This window comes from Buteo buteo, chromosome 14, assembly GCF_964188355.1.
Source record: "Buteo buteo chromosome 14, bButBut1.hap1.1, whole genome shotgun sequence".
NCBI classification, from domain to species: Eukaryota; Metazoa; Chordata; class Aves; order Accipitriformes; family Accipitridae; genus Buteo; species Buteo buteo.
The window spans coordinates 3,425,185-3,440,703 of NC_134184.1; the positions used below are offsets into that span (position 1 = coordinate 3,425,185).

At 40.7% G+C, this 15,519-nt stretch overlaps 1 protein-coding gene across 5 annotated transcripts in view; it reads left to right on the plus strand.

Annotated features, from left to right (window-relative positions):
- Positions 1–15,519, plus strand: part of FGF14 (fibroblast growth factor 14) — a 247,702-nt gene that overhangs the window by 215,333 nt on the left and 16,850 nt on the right. The gene's annotated exons all lie outside the window — the stretch shown is intronic.

Below are 15,519 nucleotides of genomic sequence, written 5' to 3' on the forward strand. Positions count from 1 at the left end.
GTCTCTATTTCTTATGGCACTATAAAGGGTATTAACAATATGGTGAGTGGGAGTCTTAAGGCTGATATACTGCAAAAGTTTATCGCAAACCAAAACTAAGTACAATGTACAGAAAATGAATTATTTACTATTCTTTCCGCTAATTAAATATTTTAAAAATAGTAATTTCTTTCTCTAGCTGTAAAACTAATCTGGAAAACAATCTGAACAAAAAGTGGTGGCATGTCTTTTTTTGGCTGAGAATTTGGCTTCTGACTTTCACCAGAAGTAGACTGAAGACATGTCTACAGACATGTGGAGTGTATGGATTGCCGCTAAAACAAGTAATTTTCAATTTCTTGATTAACTTTAGTATTGTTTGGCATTGGTTTCACTGAGCATTGTTACCCTTTTTAATACTACTGGATCTCTGTGATTGTTAGATCCTGCCTGATGGTCTTTTTAGCTCTTCCTTTTTTTCTTGGTAGGTCAGCTAAGAGGGGATACTTAATTTGGAGGAAATTTCACATATTTTAAAGTGAACGCTTGGAATTTAAAGAGTTTGGCGTTGCAGTACAGTAATTATCATCTGATAAAAGCTGATTTAAATACGGCCTGAGTTGGAAATGCCTTAGTAAGTTGTTAATGTACCACTGCACCACTTTGCTGCTGATATAGTACTGCACTGCTCCTCCCAAGTCATTGGAAATCATTGATTTAAAAATTGAAAAACGTGAAAACAGATAGTAAATATCAAGTTTAATTTAATTTTCTCTTGCCTTCCAAGCACTATGTGTCTGCCTGTTCAGAGTCTTTTTAACAGCTATGGAAACCAAAACTTTTAATTACAGGAGAGCTGAAATTCTCCGGTAGTGGTTTACCACCAATGTAGAAAGTAAACTAATATCAGAAAAAAGCCCTGAGCAGTCTCCTCTCATAGCTGACTCTGCTTCGAGCAGGAGATTGGACCTTCTGAGGTCTCTTTAACCCGAGTTATTCTGATGGAAGCAACGAGGCCACCCTTAACTGCCTCAGCTTCTGGAAATCACAGCTGGGTCTCCTTCCCCTCCAGAGAAGAAGGGGGAAACCCGTTATTTCACTCTTACTCTTGTGGTTGTAGTAAGCACGAAGGGTTTACTGGGAGGGAACATACCTTCATCCTTCTTCTTCCTCCCCCACACAGCCCCTTCTGTTGTTGGGCTCTTCTGAGCAGGTAGCTCTTAGCAATACTTTGCAATATAATAAATTAGCTCACATCTCCCAAGGCTTTTCTCATCACCTCTCTGTGTACTCAGGTCTCATTTACCTATCAGTAAAATCCCAGGGGGGTGTTACAGCTTTTCTTTGCAGGAATTTACCTCTGTGGGTGTTAAATAATGTCTTGATCTTACACCAATTTCTGCTGTAGGATTAGAGTATTAGGACTGATGGTCCTGTGTTGTGTTCATCATTTGTGCTAATTGCATTCATCTTCTGTTAAGAAAGAAGATCTGCAATGACAGAAATGCAGTTCTTGTTGGCTCTTCGATATGTATTTGCACTGTGTAGGCTGGTTCGTGAAACCGCTCTGCCACAAGACTTACACCGGTTCTTCCCTTGTGGGGAATTACCCAGGATTGGTCAACCGTCTGCTCAGCCTCACCCAGGAATGACACTACAGATGAGGGGGTTGGGTAAATAAAAGGTTAATGAGCCTGTGAGTGAATGCAAGTGTGGTGGGTTGACCCTGGCTGGAGGTCGGGTGCCCACCGCTCAGCTGGACAGGGGAGCGAAAATATAATTAAAGGCTCGTGGGTCAAGATAAGGACAGGGAGAGATCACTCAACCAATTACTGTCATGAGCAAAGTGGACTTGACTTGGGGGAAAAATTAATTTAATTTACTACCAATAAAATCAGAATAGTATAATGAGAAATAAACCCAAATTTTAAAAACACCTTCCCCCCACCCCCCCCCCCCCTTCTTCCCAGGCTCAACCCCACTCCCAATTTTCTCCTCCAGCAGCGCAGGGGGACGAGGAATGGGGGTTGGGGTCAGTCTGTCATACCTTGTCTCTGCCGCTCCTTCCTCCTCAGGGGGAGGAGGACTCCTCACTCATCCCCTGCTCCAGCGTGGGGTCCATCCCATGGGAGACAGTCCTCCATGAACTGCTCCAGCGTGGGTCCCTCCCACGGGCTGCAGTCCCTCAGGCACAGACTGCTCCAGCGTGGGTCCCCCACGGGGTCACAAGTTCTGCCAGAAAACCTGCTCCAGCGTGGGCTCCTTTCTCCACAGATCCGCAGGTCCTGCCAGGAATGTGCTCCAGTGCGGGCTTCCCACAGGGTCACAGCCTCCTTTGGGCTTCCCCCTGCTCTGGTGTGGGGTCCTCCCCGGGCTGCAGGTGGAGATCTGCTCCCCCGTGGACCTCCCCGGGCTGCAGGGGAACAGCCTGCCTCACCAGGGTCTTCCCCACCATGGGCTGCGGGGAATCTCTGCTCCGGCGCTGGGAGCATCTCCTCCCCCTCCTTCTGCACTGACCTGGGGGTCTGCAGGGCTGGTTCTCTTACATGTTCCCACTGCTCTCTTCTGGCTGCAGTTTCTGTCTGTCCCAGCAACTTTTTTTTCCTTCTTAAATCTGTTATCCCAGAGGTGCTACCACTATCGCTGATGGGTTCAGCCTTGGCTGGTGCCGGGTCCATCTTAGAGCCGGTTGGTATTGGCTCTGTCAGACACGGGAAGATTCCAGCAGCTTCTTACAGAAGCCACCCCTGTAACACCCCATCCCCCTCTGCCCCCCCACTACCAAAACCTTGCCACACAAACCCAATACAGCATGGTTACTATGTTGGTTCTCTTCAAACCCAAGTGTCTTTAACATTGTGATTACAAAAAAAGATTTGTTTTGTCATTTTCTCCCTTTACTTGCAGAGAGACACTTGAAAACTTTGATGAATTAATAAGGAGATCAAAAAACAAAGGGAAAACATAAAGGATCTCGAATATTTTTAATAATGATTTTAATGTTATTCCATGCTTACCTAGAGGCAGAGATCATTGTGGGTTTGGATGTTCAGATTTGGAAGAAGGTGTGCCAGATGACCCAATAACAGTGTGGTGCTTATAGTTTGTTCAGTGAAACCTGGACTTACAGTTGAGCGCTGTGTTCTGACCTAGAAGTGGTAGCATCTCTATCTCCCATTAATACATTGTCTCTGACCACCTTTTTATATCACTGGTATGTTTAAGCACCGAGGCATTCAAAATCCAAAAAGTGCATCACTCAATGCTACAACAGCAAAGAGTTTTGTGCGCTGGGTGGGTTAGTTACTGCCTGTTCTACTTCAGGAGTTTCATATATCTTTCAACAAGCACTTGTAAATCAGTTTCATGAACTGGAACTTAAAATCAATGATTTCTTAAGGTTACTGCCTGGTATCCTGTAGTTTTGGTCTCATGCACTATTTCGTATATTTAGATTTGCACCATAATAAACTGTGTCCCAGCCCAAAATATCTCTCAATGTGTTTGTAAGGAAGATACAGAAGAACCAAAGCGCATCTGCATCGCTGGAGGAAGAACCTCATCTAATTCAGATTTCAGATGAGCTCGGAAAGACAGACCAGTGATGCTGAACCTGGTATCAGCAATATTTAGGGAAGAGAGACGCAGTAGAAGGGAATGTTTTAGCAAGGGATTGTATTTGAGGAGATATATAATTTTTAGTATGGAAAAAGGGCTCATTACTTTGCCAGAACAGATATTTAAATGTATTGACTTACTGAATCAGGTGATAACACTTGCTTTGTAATAAATCAAGTGTGAGACTTTTTTGCCATTGAGGAAATAGGGATCTGGCTTTTCACAAAAAAAAGTTGGATCAACTTGTAGTATGAGGAAAACAGAAACACAGAATAAAATACAAATTTAATGGAACAATAGGAAGGGACTTTTAAAACTGTAAAACAATCTAAGACCTTTTTTATACTTCATTATTTGTGTTCTGGCTTTAGAAAAGCTGCTGTAATCTCTCTTTTTTTTTTTTTTTAACAGCACAGCTGACCTAGTTCCCTTCACTGTCACTCACATCATATGCAGCTAACTTACTCATGCAGAGTAGTATTTTGTGAAAGCAGTTATCACTTTGGAATAAACATCTCCGCTATGAAAGCATAGGAGAGAAATGTTTTGCCTTAGATTAGGTTTCAAATCTCTGGATTATAAATTTAGGTGTTTTGGCAGTTTTCAACTGTGACTTTATCAGTGGCATTTCTAGATGAGGTCATCTCCATATCTGCTTACAGGAACCTGCATTGATAAATACCTGGAATACTTCACAGAGTACCTATCTTCAAATAGCGGTGTTATGAAGTACAGTTATTTATATATTTTAGTTTAAATATATGAGTGTCCTCCTAATGTCAGGTATACTAATTAAGGTTATTAATCTTTATAAGTGTTTGTTGGTTGGGGCTTTGTTATCCAAGGCGGTGGGGAGTTTTTAAGACTGCTGGTTTATTCTGTGTAAAATAAATATAACAAGCACTCTCCTGGGTGCTGTAAGGCCTCTCTATTCTTCATGAAGAACAGTTGCTCTGTAAGAAATGTATCTGCAGCTTCTGAGCCTTAGGAAGAATTAGAGAGTGCCCAGCAATAGGGATTCAATTCAGATAAGATTATCCGTACCAGTAATTGAATGTTCCTGATTTTCATTTTAATAAAATAAATTATAGCTCATAACATTTTATGTTTCATTAAGTAATTTCATAAATGAGAGTCATAAATATTATATTTAGACAAATAAAACATTGATGATTATAAATTATTCAGGGGTACTTTTACTCAGCTTTGAAATATGCTCTATTTGCCATTCTGCTCATTGGCCCTGAGGATTGACTCCTGGCAGAGGTTTCAGCAAGTCAGAAAAATGTTCATGCCATTAAAATAGAGAAGATTATGCTAATATTGTAATTTTTGCACTGTGTTTCATGTAAAAGCATGTAAACCAGAATGTTATCAAAGAACAATTTCCCCCTTTTTGTCCATTCACTATTTCTGTTTTCCTTTTGAAGCAGTAAATTATCAGGAGAGAAAAACATGTTTTGTGAAATACAAGTGGTAATTTACTTACTTTGAACTGTGGCGATACCTACAGAAGGCTGTTACCCTGAGATGTAAACAAAGAGTGACATATGAGCAAAACCACTCCCCGTAAGTTAGAAAGATGTAAAAATTCAGTTGCTTGAGGACATGATTTTAGAAGCGAAATCTAATAAAAGCATGATAAAGAAATGGTCGAGATAATGAATGCCTGGTATCCGCTGAGGTTCAGTGAAGGGGGAGAGAGTCTATTTTAATATTCAGAAATTGAGCCGTGACCCAGCCAGGAGCAGCATCCTTCACCCACCCTCCCTGGCTGGCGGGCTTGCCTGGAAGAACACGAAAGCAACCGACGTTGAATGTCCATTGTGGCTCGATGGTTTCTCCAGGGGGCTCAGGTGACGGCTTACCTCTGCCATCTGCTGTGGGGATTTCCAAGGAGACCCCAAAAAACAGGGTCTGGCTGGGCATCCCTCAAAAATGGGGATCTGGCTGTGCACCCTCTGGGCAGGGACCGGGGGAAGAGGCTGGTCCCAGAGAAATTACCTTTAATGACATCCCTTTAGTGTCCTTGTGGCTTGACCTGTTTATGCTACATTTGGGGCTTTAATTGACTTCAGGGCCTTCGAAGCCCTAAAGAAGAAGCCCTAAGAAGACTAAAAAGTCCAGGGAAAGGAGTGTAAATAAATGAATCAGGCAAGGTTTTTATTTTCACTACCTGTTATTCTTCACTCTTTTATTTCTTCCTTTCTCTTACATGAAGAAACCGGCCTGCATCTGGGTATGGTGCTTGTTTTTTCCTGCCTCTCTCCCTGTTACTGATCCCCCCCAAAGCGTGCCGAATGCCAGAGGAGGCAATACTCACTCTACACGTTGGAAATCGCTTTTAGGTGATGGCGGGCATGGAGTTGCACTGATGTGAACACCCGGAGAGCCGTGTCGTGTATTTACTGGTTGGTACTTGGTGAAATCTCTGGCCAGGGGTAGCTGTGTAGTTCTTCCCTTAATCTCAATGTAAAATTTAGAGTTTAACTGAAGAGAACGACTCACCTTCAGTTTTAAAAGCAAATACGCTTTTATCGGACATGCAGAGCCAAGTAAGTAAAACATTAATTCTTATCCCCCAATGAGGACCCCGAGTATTTTCACATCAATTTGCCAAGCAGTGTAGTATTTCAAAATTTTACCTCTGCTTTGTAGCCCAGTGTAAATTAGGTTTGAGTCAGTCTTACGTTTAATAGATACACAAGCTGAGGCACCAGCTATCTCTTCGGTAAAAGGTATGCAGACTGTGGGTGTTGTACAAGTCGTGAGCCTCAGAAGTGTCAGGCAAAAGACAGACACTGTGTGGGTAGAGAAGGGGTAATTTTTTTCTCAAATATTGCACCTCTTTGTTATTATTGATAAGAGCAAATAATGAAATACCTGCAATAGCATTCTGGAGGCAGCGATAGGTTAGAAAAATAAAGCAGATGGGATTTTTTCCCCCCTTTTCTTTGTAAGTGTGGCTCCATTTACTTAATTTCAGTTTCTAAAATAGCTTTGCTAACAGGAATTGATCAGCTGAGGCCGGGGGCGGATGGTACTCCCCTGGATGTCATCGTGAGCAAATACACAGCTCACTTCAGACCTCTGAAAAAGTGGTTTACACAGAATTAGGCCTAATTTTACGGTCACGGGCTGCAAAACATCTGGCAACTTGGTTGCCCTATGGACATAGCCTTTCACTTCCCAGATCTAGATGAGCGTCCCGCAGGGGTCCAAAGGGCCGCAGCGTGTCCGGACTGGGATGCAGGATGCCCTCAGGCCCACCCATGCTGTATGTTTAGCATTTTTGGACCTGTGCATTTACCCAGTGTCTCAGCCTGTATGAACTTTCCTTCCAAATAATATGATTGAGCCCTTTGAATAGCTGTACTGCTTTTTCTCTGAATTTCTGTAGTCTCATCACACAACTTTGTCCCATGTCCATTCCTCTTCTTTTTCCAAGTCTTCCCAAACTAAGTTTGAACCTTTTTTTTTTTCTTCTGAATTTCTCCACATACTTTCCTGCTTGCAGACTTTGTCCTCCAAACTCATTTAGCAGATTCCCTTTTTCTTAAACACTTACACTGCTGAAACACCAGCAGAAAATCTTTTCACCTCCACGCTAAATAGGTTTGGGGGTTGATTTGCAACCACAACACTGCATCGCATTTGATCTGCATATGTTGTCTGGTTTTAGGTTAGATAGCAAAATACCTAATTCTGCGTTGAGCGTTGTGCAGCGGGTATAGACGGGGCAGCACAGGGGTAACACTCCTGGGGCTTCCTGAGGAGGCATAACATTGGCAAGCGGTGCATTTTAGCTGGACTGAAAAATGGGACTGATTTTATGAGTTTAGGGAAAATCGTTGATGTGTAGATTTCCATAGTTGTAGGTTTCCACAGTTGTGTATTTTGGGCATCGAAAGAAGCGCTGAGGCTGCTGAGAGCGGAGCAGGGGCTGCCCAGCACTCTGCGGCTGAACGTCTGGCCTCCAGGTATCGCTGCTAAAACGATAATCTCATAATCGGAGACCGCCTTTGAGAATGTCAGCTTTAATCTCAATTTCTCAGGTTTTCCTAGCTATAACATGTACTCCAAAGGCTTTTTTCCAACCTATTTGCTAGTAATGGTGGGTGGACTTACTAGTATAGACCTTTGAAGATACAAAGCTTGACGGAAATTAAAAAAAAAAAAGAATAAGATAAGGAAAAAAGGTTTTCTGTTTGTCTTCTTGTGAAACACTGGTTTTGTTATCAGTGTAAATTACACACATTGTAAACAGCATGTTCTTGTGACCGCTGGGGACTGAGCACCTCAGCAGAAACTGTGGACACAATTCACGGTGGCTCCCTGTTTTCTAATTCTTGGTCTCATGCAAGGAGATAAGAGAATTAAAGTACGTTCTCTGAAATTAGTGACTAGTGCAGGCAGGTCTATCCAATGCCTCCGATTTCGTATCTGCTGGCAGCATCGGTTTAATTGCTGCTGGTTTCCCAGAAGCAGCAGAAGTGACACGCGCCTGCACGCACACGGGCAGCGGCAGTGCTCGTCTTCTCATCGCTGGCAGAGCACGGTATCAGTGCACGACCAGAAGAAGAGGGTTTCTTCTTTCCCTGAGCAGTCTCATTTGGAACTTCACAGCCTGTTCCTGGCAGCCAAACGACCTGCTCGGCACCCTGAGATTTCCCAGCTATCTTGGTGCTTCCCACTGGCACCTCTGAATGCTTGGTGAAATACCGAATCTGCAAGGTGATGTATTGGTAAAGGTGACCGGGTCTTAAATGCCAAAGAGATGTTACATTGTCAGGAATCCACACAAATGGTACCACGAACCAAGCTCCGTTTAAATGTGGATTTAAAAAGAAATGTTTATTTTTTCCTTAATATTAAGAGTATGTGTGATTGTTTCAAAAAAACCCAGCACAATTGCTGCTGTCATATTGTTTTAAGCACTAAGAGGTCTGATAGATGATTGTTAATTACTTAACAAGAACATATAACAAATGTCTTTTTTTCCAGCTGTTTGAGACCTTCAGTGTATAAAGAATTAAACCTGGATTAGCCAGGGGATATATCTGTACTAAAACACTGCAAATTATGTAGTAGGAAGTTACTCACATTTCCAAAATAGCTAGGTGTTTTGGATTTTTTTTTTCTTGTTTCTTTGCTTTTAGTTAGTCCAAAAGCACAAACAATTAAAAAGACATGACAAACAAACTGAAGAGGCAGAAGAAGAGGGGTGTTACCTGCTGTAAGTTTTATACTCTCAATTGCATGTTCTGTTGGTTGGTTTCTCCCGTAATGCCTCTGCAAACTCAATTTTGATGCGTGAAATACAGCAGCTCCAACCCTCTATGACGGGACTTGGTCTCCTTACTGTTATTTTCCCACAACTCTATACTCAACCCATTATAGAAATCAGATATTTGAAAAGAATAATAGGTAATGATAGTTTCTAAACTCAGTGCTTTTTTTCAGTAGCTGTCTAAATTCTTTGCAAAGGAATGGAAGTGGCATGAACAAAGTCCTGATGAAATAGGTTAAAAAACACAGCTAAATTTCTCTTTAATAAATCAAAAAAAAAAAGAAGAAGAAGAAGAAGAAAGATAACAAGGCAGCATAACACAGAAAATAGTTTGGAAAATCTTCCATTTATTACAGTCAAAGCTCCCTTTCTTTGTCCACTCTTTCATTTGTTCTTCCACAAACCATTGGTTTTATGCATTTAAAAATGTGTCTGCTTTCTGTCCTTGCCTTGGCCCTTGGAGATCACGGCCACAGAAAGCGTGTTTCTCACTTACACTTTATTCCACTGCAGAAACAGCCAGTTCTGCAGGCTCCCCTTGTTGTCGGGGATGTGCCAGTGGTTGGAGCCGTGGTGGTCAGCGCTCCCTCTGGGCCGTTGCGGGTTCCTGGTGGTGAGATCAGCCCTGACATTCATTGAGTCAAACCGGCTGCTTGAGTCCCGGTCGAAAAGTTGTATTTGCTTGCCTCTTCCGTGGAGCTTGTGTATCTAAACCTCCGAGTTAAAGGCTACCTCAATATTGAACGTAATCTGGTTCCTATATGGAAGAAATGTAGGGGTTTATTATACAGATATACACAATTGATTCCTTCATTCCCAAGTTCCTGTGTGGTATTTTATTTAGGTATTGAATGTACATATTGAATGACATCTTGCGTTAGCATATTTTCTGCAAATGAGAGGTGTATTTCAACTCTATTGAAAAGAAATTTAAAAATACTGCGGAACAGGAAAAATAACTCCCCTTTTCTCTGGACCATCTTTTCTTTCCATACGGTGAAACATATTTGTGAATCATATGCATGGTGTTTATCTTTCACCGCCTGCCCCCTCTGAACAGGTGCAAATGTTTTTGTGAAAAAAAGGGAAAAAAGGGGAAAAAAAAATCCAACAAATCTGATGTCTCCTTTTCTGGCTGCCTGTTTCAAGTCTGCTTGTTTTAACTTTCCTGTTGATGAGGATATGGTTGAAAAACATGTTTTGTAAGGAATTATGAGCAGCAAGAAAAAAAAATCACCAGTTGACAATACAAAGGCAGCAGTACTGGGAATTTGGGGGGAAAAAAGAACACATCCATCTCTATTTCTGTATTTATACAAGCGTGAGGACCAAATTCATTTGTGATGAGTAAAGTATTGAAAAATAGGTTCTTATACACAGGCTTACATGGGACTGCTTCTATCTAGGTGGACCAATGTCAGGGGTAGAAGCTAAAAGAAATGTAAACAAATCGAACAGGAATTTAAGTCTAAGCATAGGTGCTTTATCTGCATTTTTGCTTAATTTTAAGAACTTAGTGGACTAATTCAATAAGAATAAGAGCAGAACATATATGCAGTTTTGATACATTTTACAAATACATGCCATGCAATGCCTTTGGGACACAGTGGGAGAAATTGGAAATCCAGATAAAGCTGAGGATAAGAGAGTTGTGTGTTTACAGCTCAAAAGATGAAAGTATAAGCAGGGAGTCGTATCTTTGCCCTATTCAATGTCAGTTTAAGGTCAAGGTAAATAAATGCATTCCTCAGCGTATGTGGGCATGGCAACACGCGTGCAATCACTGTGACATTCCAGGACAAAGGAGTTCATATGGCCTGTAGCAACATTTTAATGTGCTGATGGCTTGATTATTGTGGGAGAAAGAAAGAGAAAATACAGTTCAAAAGGTTCTTGAATGGCTTGAAGGAAATGGACAAGAAAAATGGAACGTGGATCAACAAATACTAAAAGACAAAAAGATCCCACAATCTTGTAAGCAAGGAGGCACAATCTTACAAAAGTGTGGTCAGTGCTTCATAACAGGAGAGCAGTCAATGAACAGTTTGCCTGTCTAGGAAAAGTAATTACAAAGAACTTTGCTCTGGAGGAATTAAGGCATAGTCTACTGGTGGGACACCTTTTTCTTTTCTGTGCTGATTTTTTTTTTTTCCCCCTGCTCCAAGCTTCTCTCAAAATAACAAACTTGCTAGATCTTTTTTTGATTCTGTTATTTTGGGGGGGGGGGGTTCTGTTGTTTTTTTGTTTTGTTGGGTTTTCTTAATGTCTGCGAGACCTGTGCACATACAGAAAAGAAGACAGCCATGTAAATACATATTAATAAAAAAAAGAATATAAAGGAACCAATGGGGAGGAATGACAGGATATCATCTGAAAAGCAAGTCCAGAAATTTTGGTGAACTTCTTCCGTGGGCGGGTAATCTACGGATATACATCCTTTGCCTTCAGCCACGATGCTGAAGTTTAGAATTAAGTTGTAGGGTGAGAGGACGTGAGTACAAGTGAGTGCGTCCTCTTGTCTGAATTTCCCTGCTTGGGGAAAAGCCCCTGGCTGGAGCTGGAGCTGGCGGGTAGACACGAAGGATGAGGACGACGTTCTGGCCACGAGAAATAACACCTCAGCATGGGCACAGACTTGAGCGTAGGCTCACTGCCATGGCGAAGGAGAAAACAGGAGCGTATAGGAAACAACCCCAAAGCTCTTCAGGTAAATTATGAGCAATGAAAAAAGGTGTAAGGGGAAAGTTACATGAGTTATCAAGGACCATTGGGGTCTACAGAGCTAAGGACTAAGTGATAAATTAGTGCTCCTATCCCACAGGTAAAGTAATCGCTCTCTGAAAAGGCAGCTGGTAACTTCAGAGGCATCACCAGGCATCAGGCGGGGGTAACCAGGTCACTGGCTGAAGTTCAGCCTCTTTCCAGCCTTTCTGAATTATCCCTTGCGGTTCAGTGTTTCTGTGCGGTACGGCTTGATGCACACCTTTCTTGGGAAAGAAAGATATGGAAAACTGTCCTCAGCTTTGGTGAACTGGTGAAGAATTGTGTTTCCAATGGACTTGGAAATGAAAATACCTGATATTTTCACCTCCGTGCTTTTTGCTTTAGAAATCAATAGGCTGTTTGTAAGACCTTAAAACAATCTTTTCTTTGCATTCAGCAGTTCACTCCTGCTTCTTGCAGATGATGTAGTAGGGAAGACCTTAATATGTGTACTGATTGTGTTTCTTTTGCCAGTCAAAGGTGGGTTACAGATTGACTTGCTCTTCTGAGTAGGCTGTAGTTTTGACCTTGAGCCTATGCTTCCAATTGTTTTTATACACAATTCAATAGTAGTATATGTTTTATAGTTCAGTTTATCTTTGCAATTAGCCACTCAAGTCAATAGATAATGCATTTTTAATGCCATGTTGGCAAAGAGGAAGATCCTCCATTTCTCAGGAACATAGGTGATGTAAATTCACTTCCAAGCAGCAGTAAAAGCAACCATAATCTTGAGTAAAACCTCATTGCTTTCTTGAAAACGTATTCACCACAGCTGAGGCTCTTTTTGCAAAACCTGTTGGGTGTGTGATATGGTATAATGCATTCTGCTGGAAAGCAATAGGATATAGAGGAGTCAGTCCTCCCATTAGAGTTCTGTAGAGGCCAAAAAAAAAAAAAAGGCAATTATTCTTTTTTTTTTTCATTTGTAGTCTCAGGTGCAAATTAGAAGGGTTAAAAGTTGGATATTTGTACATCTCATTATTCATCAGGATTGTTCATGAATAGATTGAACCTGCTCTAGGATCAATATGTTGTTATCCATGCAATATTAAGCTTTGACTTTCCACAGGACACCTATAGGAATGTGCTATAATAGACAATGAGTTAAATAGAGGCTTGAGAGCAAGGGGCTAACTGATTTTATGGGAAATTGTCAGATTTCTAACATCTTGAGCAAGTAGTGGCATTGATTATCACTCAGTTGCCAGCAGCTATGGATAAAATCTTGCTTTGTTTGTTGTTGTTATGAATGTTATTTGGTAAAACTATTTCCAGACATTTTTTGCAGTTCTGCAATGCATATTGTAACACAATAAAAAGCCCTAATCCTTTGCTGCCACTCTGATTTTCATACCTTTATGGGTTTTGCCAGACATCTATATATTCACATTGCTCATAATCAACCTTTATAAGCTTGTTGCTAAAAGAGGAATTTTGTCTGAGCATCAGGATGTATCTATAATCATCCTGCTGTTACCCATCCATAACAAAAACAAGCATCACTGCTGAGTGTGTGTGAGGAGTTGCATGTAATCATCTCCTATTTAATGAGATATGTTAAGTTTCTGCTTTTTTAACATATAGCAATATACACAAAAGTGTCTGACTTGTTTCCTTTCGCCACTTCTAACTGGTTAATGGTGTGATGTCATTCCAAAAATACCGTTTAGTGGCTGACATTTTATTTCCCCTTAATTGTTTAGTTAAAACAGGAGACAGAATGGATTTTTTTTTTGTCTTTGGTATTGATTTGCTATACAGTTTTTGAATGTTTGGGTATGAATCTCTGTACCTTAAGGTTCTTCTGATAATGGATACTTGAAGTAACAGTTAAGTAGATGCTATGAAAATTAAATAATAACAGGAAAATATTTTTGGATCTCTGGATGAACTGAAATATATTAAGTGAAAAGAGACTTGTTTTAGTGAAAATTACTATTTGCATATATAAAAAAAAAATATTTCCTGAACTTGCATTTCAAAGTACTAGCAAGAAATTCAGGATTTTTATTTATATTCATTAACTTCGGGACAGGAAACTTTGCTCCTGTGTTAGCTTTTCTGGACAGACATTATGTGGTGGGCAGCACTCCGTTGTGCATTGACTTTTTATGTTTAAGTGAAACAGTGCTGTAGACATCCATCTCTATGAAAGAATGAAAATGTGTAACAGGAAACAGTACAGAATATTTAAGAGTCTGTCAGCCTGTCAGGTTTTGGCCATCTTTAAGATTTGACGTCCATCATTTTCTACCTTCTCATTGGAAAAGGAGAGGAGGAAGGAGAGCAGAGAACGGATTTAGGGCCCTTTGTCTACATATGTGGAAGCTGCTTTGGAAGAAAATGGGGAAAACCTGTTGAATACTTACAGCAGTGCTTCCATGGCTGAAGGACAAAGCTGGGCGAGAAGATGCACAGTGAAAGGAGCAATGAATTGCTGTTTTTCTCCTAAAATGTGTGTTTGCTGGATAACAAGAGTTAAGTAACAAACATCTGAAAGTGGTCTCTGTTCCCTTCGCTTCCCAGCCTTCAGTGGTCTTGGGCTTGCCTCTCGTGTTCTTCTTATGAACACCCAGCATAAAACAGCAGAAGGACGACAAAGAGATGCTGGCAAGAAATTCATATAATTGACCTACCCTAACTGAGTTTTATTCATTCCAACCCCAGTCTTTTATAATAGGTGATTCTTTAGGCAGTATAATTCAGGCACTGAGAGGTCATTAAAAAAGGCTGCAAAAAAAACAAGCTTACAACTGTAAAGAAAAAAAGAAATAAAAAAAGAGTACACTAAAGTAGGCCACTTCTTATAACTTGAGTGTTCTTGCAACTTTTTCTAGCTTCTCAGCTTGTAAATGACACCCATTTAAAACTTTCATAAATTCACACATCTTTTGGAAGGAACATGTAGAACTGAAAGAGTCTAAAGTATACCTTAAAAAATACCTCTGAATTTGCATCTATTTATATTTACTTTTGCATTTGTAGATAGTTATGGACATGTCATACTATCATACTCGGGGAGGTCTGTAAATACTGTGTAACAACACCAAATGTATGAAAATATACCGTCCCATCTGGCATTGTGCTATAGTAGCTAATTAATGCTAATATACCAGTCATGCAGTGGCAAAAACTGGAATCGGTTTTCTTTATCCAGCATTTCAGTGTTATTATAGAGGAGCAGAGATTTCATGAGTGGTAAATGGTAACAAAAAGTCATCTTCCTTGGTTCTTTTTGGGTACTTGGTAATTTCAACCACTATTTTGCTTCTTTTCTTGATAGTTTATATTATTTGAGGCATTTGGATTACAGAAGATTGTCTACAGTAATGACTGTAAGTGTCTGGATAAAATTGTGTTAAAAAATGCCACTGTCATTTGGAAAGGTTCGGTCTATATCTGAGAGTACTCTGTATTCCCTCTGCATTATTCATCCAGGGACAGAACGGCGGATTGATGGGCGACTGGATGAGAATTTGTTCCCCAGCCCATCATGGTTTGTTTCAACAGCTATGTTGTTAAATCCTTCCTTTCAGTTTCTTAATTTAGTGCCGTCCCATTTTTCCCTTGGCACTGACCTTTTCTATCTGAGAACCTGGTGCTGTCTACAAGCTGATGAATTATGGCTGTTCTGAGTGGAAGCGACTGGCAAAGATAGGCTGGTTTACTCACGATCTCCAAAACATCCCATAACAGGAGTGAAAGAAAATATTCCCTACAATGCACGCAATTTCTCTCAGTCGTGCCTTGGGGTGTGCGCCTTTCTTGTTGACACTGGAATTCTTTTATTCACAGATGCTGTACAGGAGATAAAGATGTCTTTTTGTGTTGATACAGCAAGGAATTATAGTTGGTGTTTAAAGCTG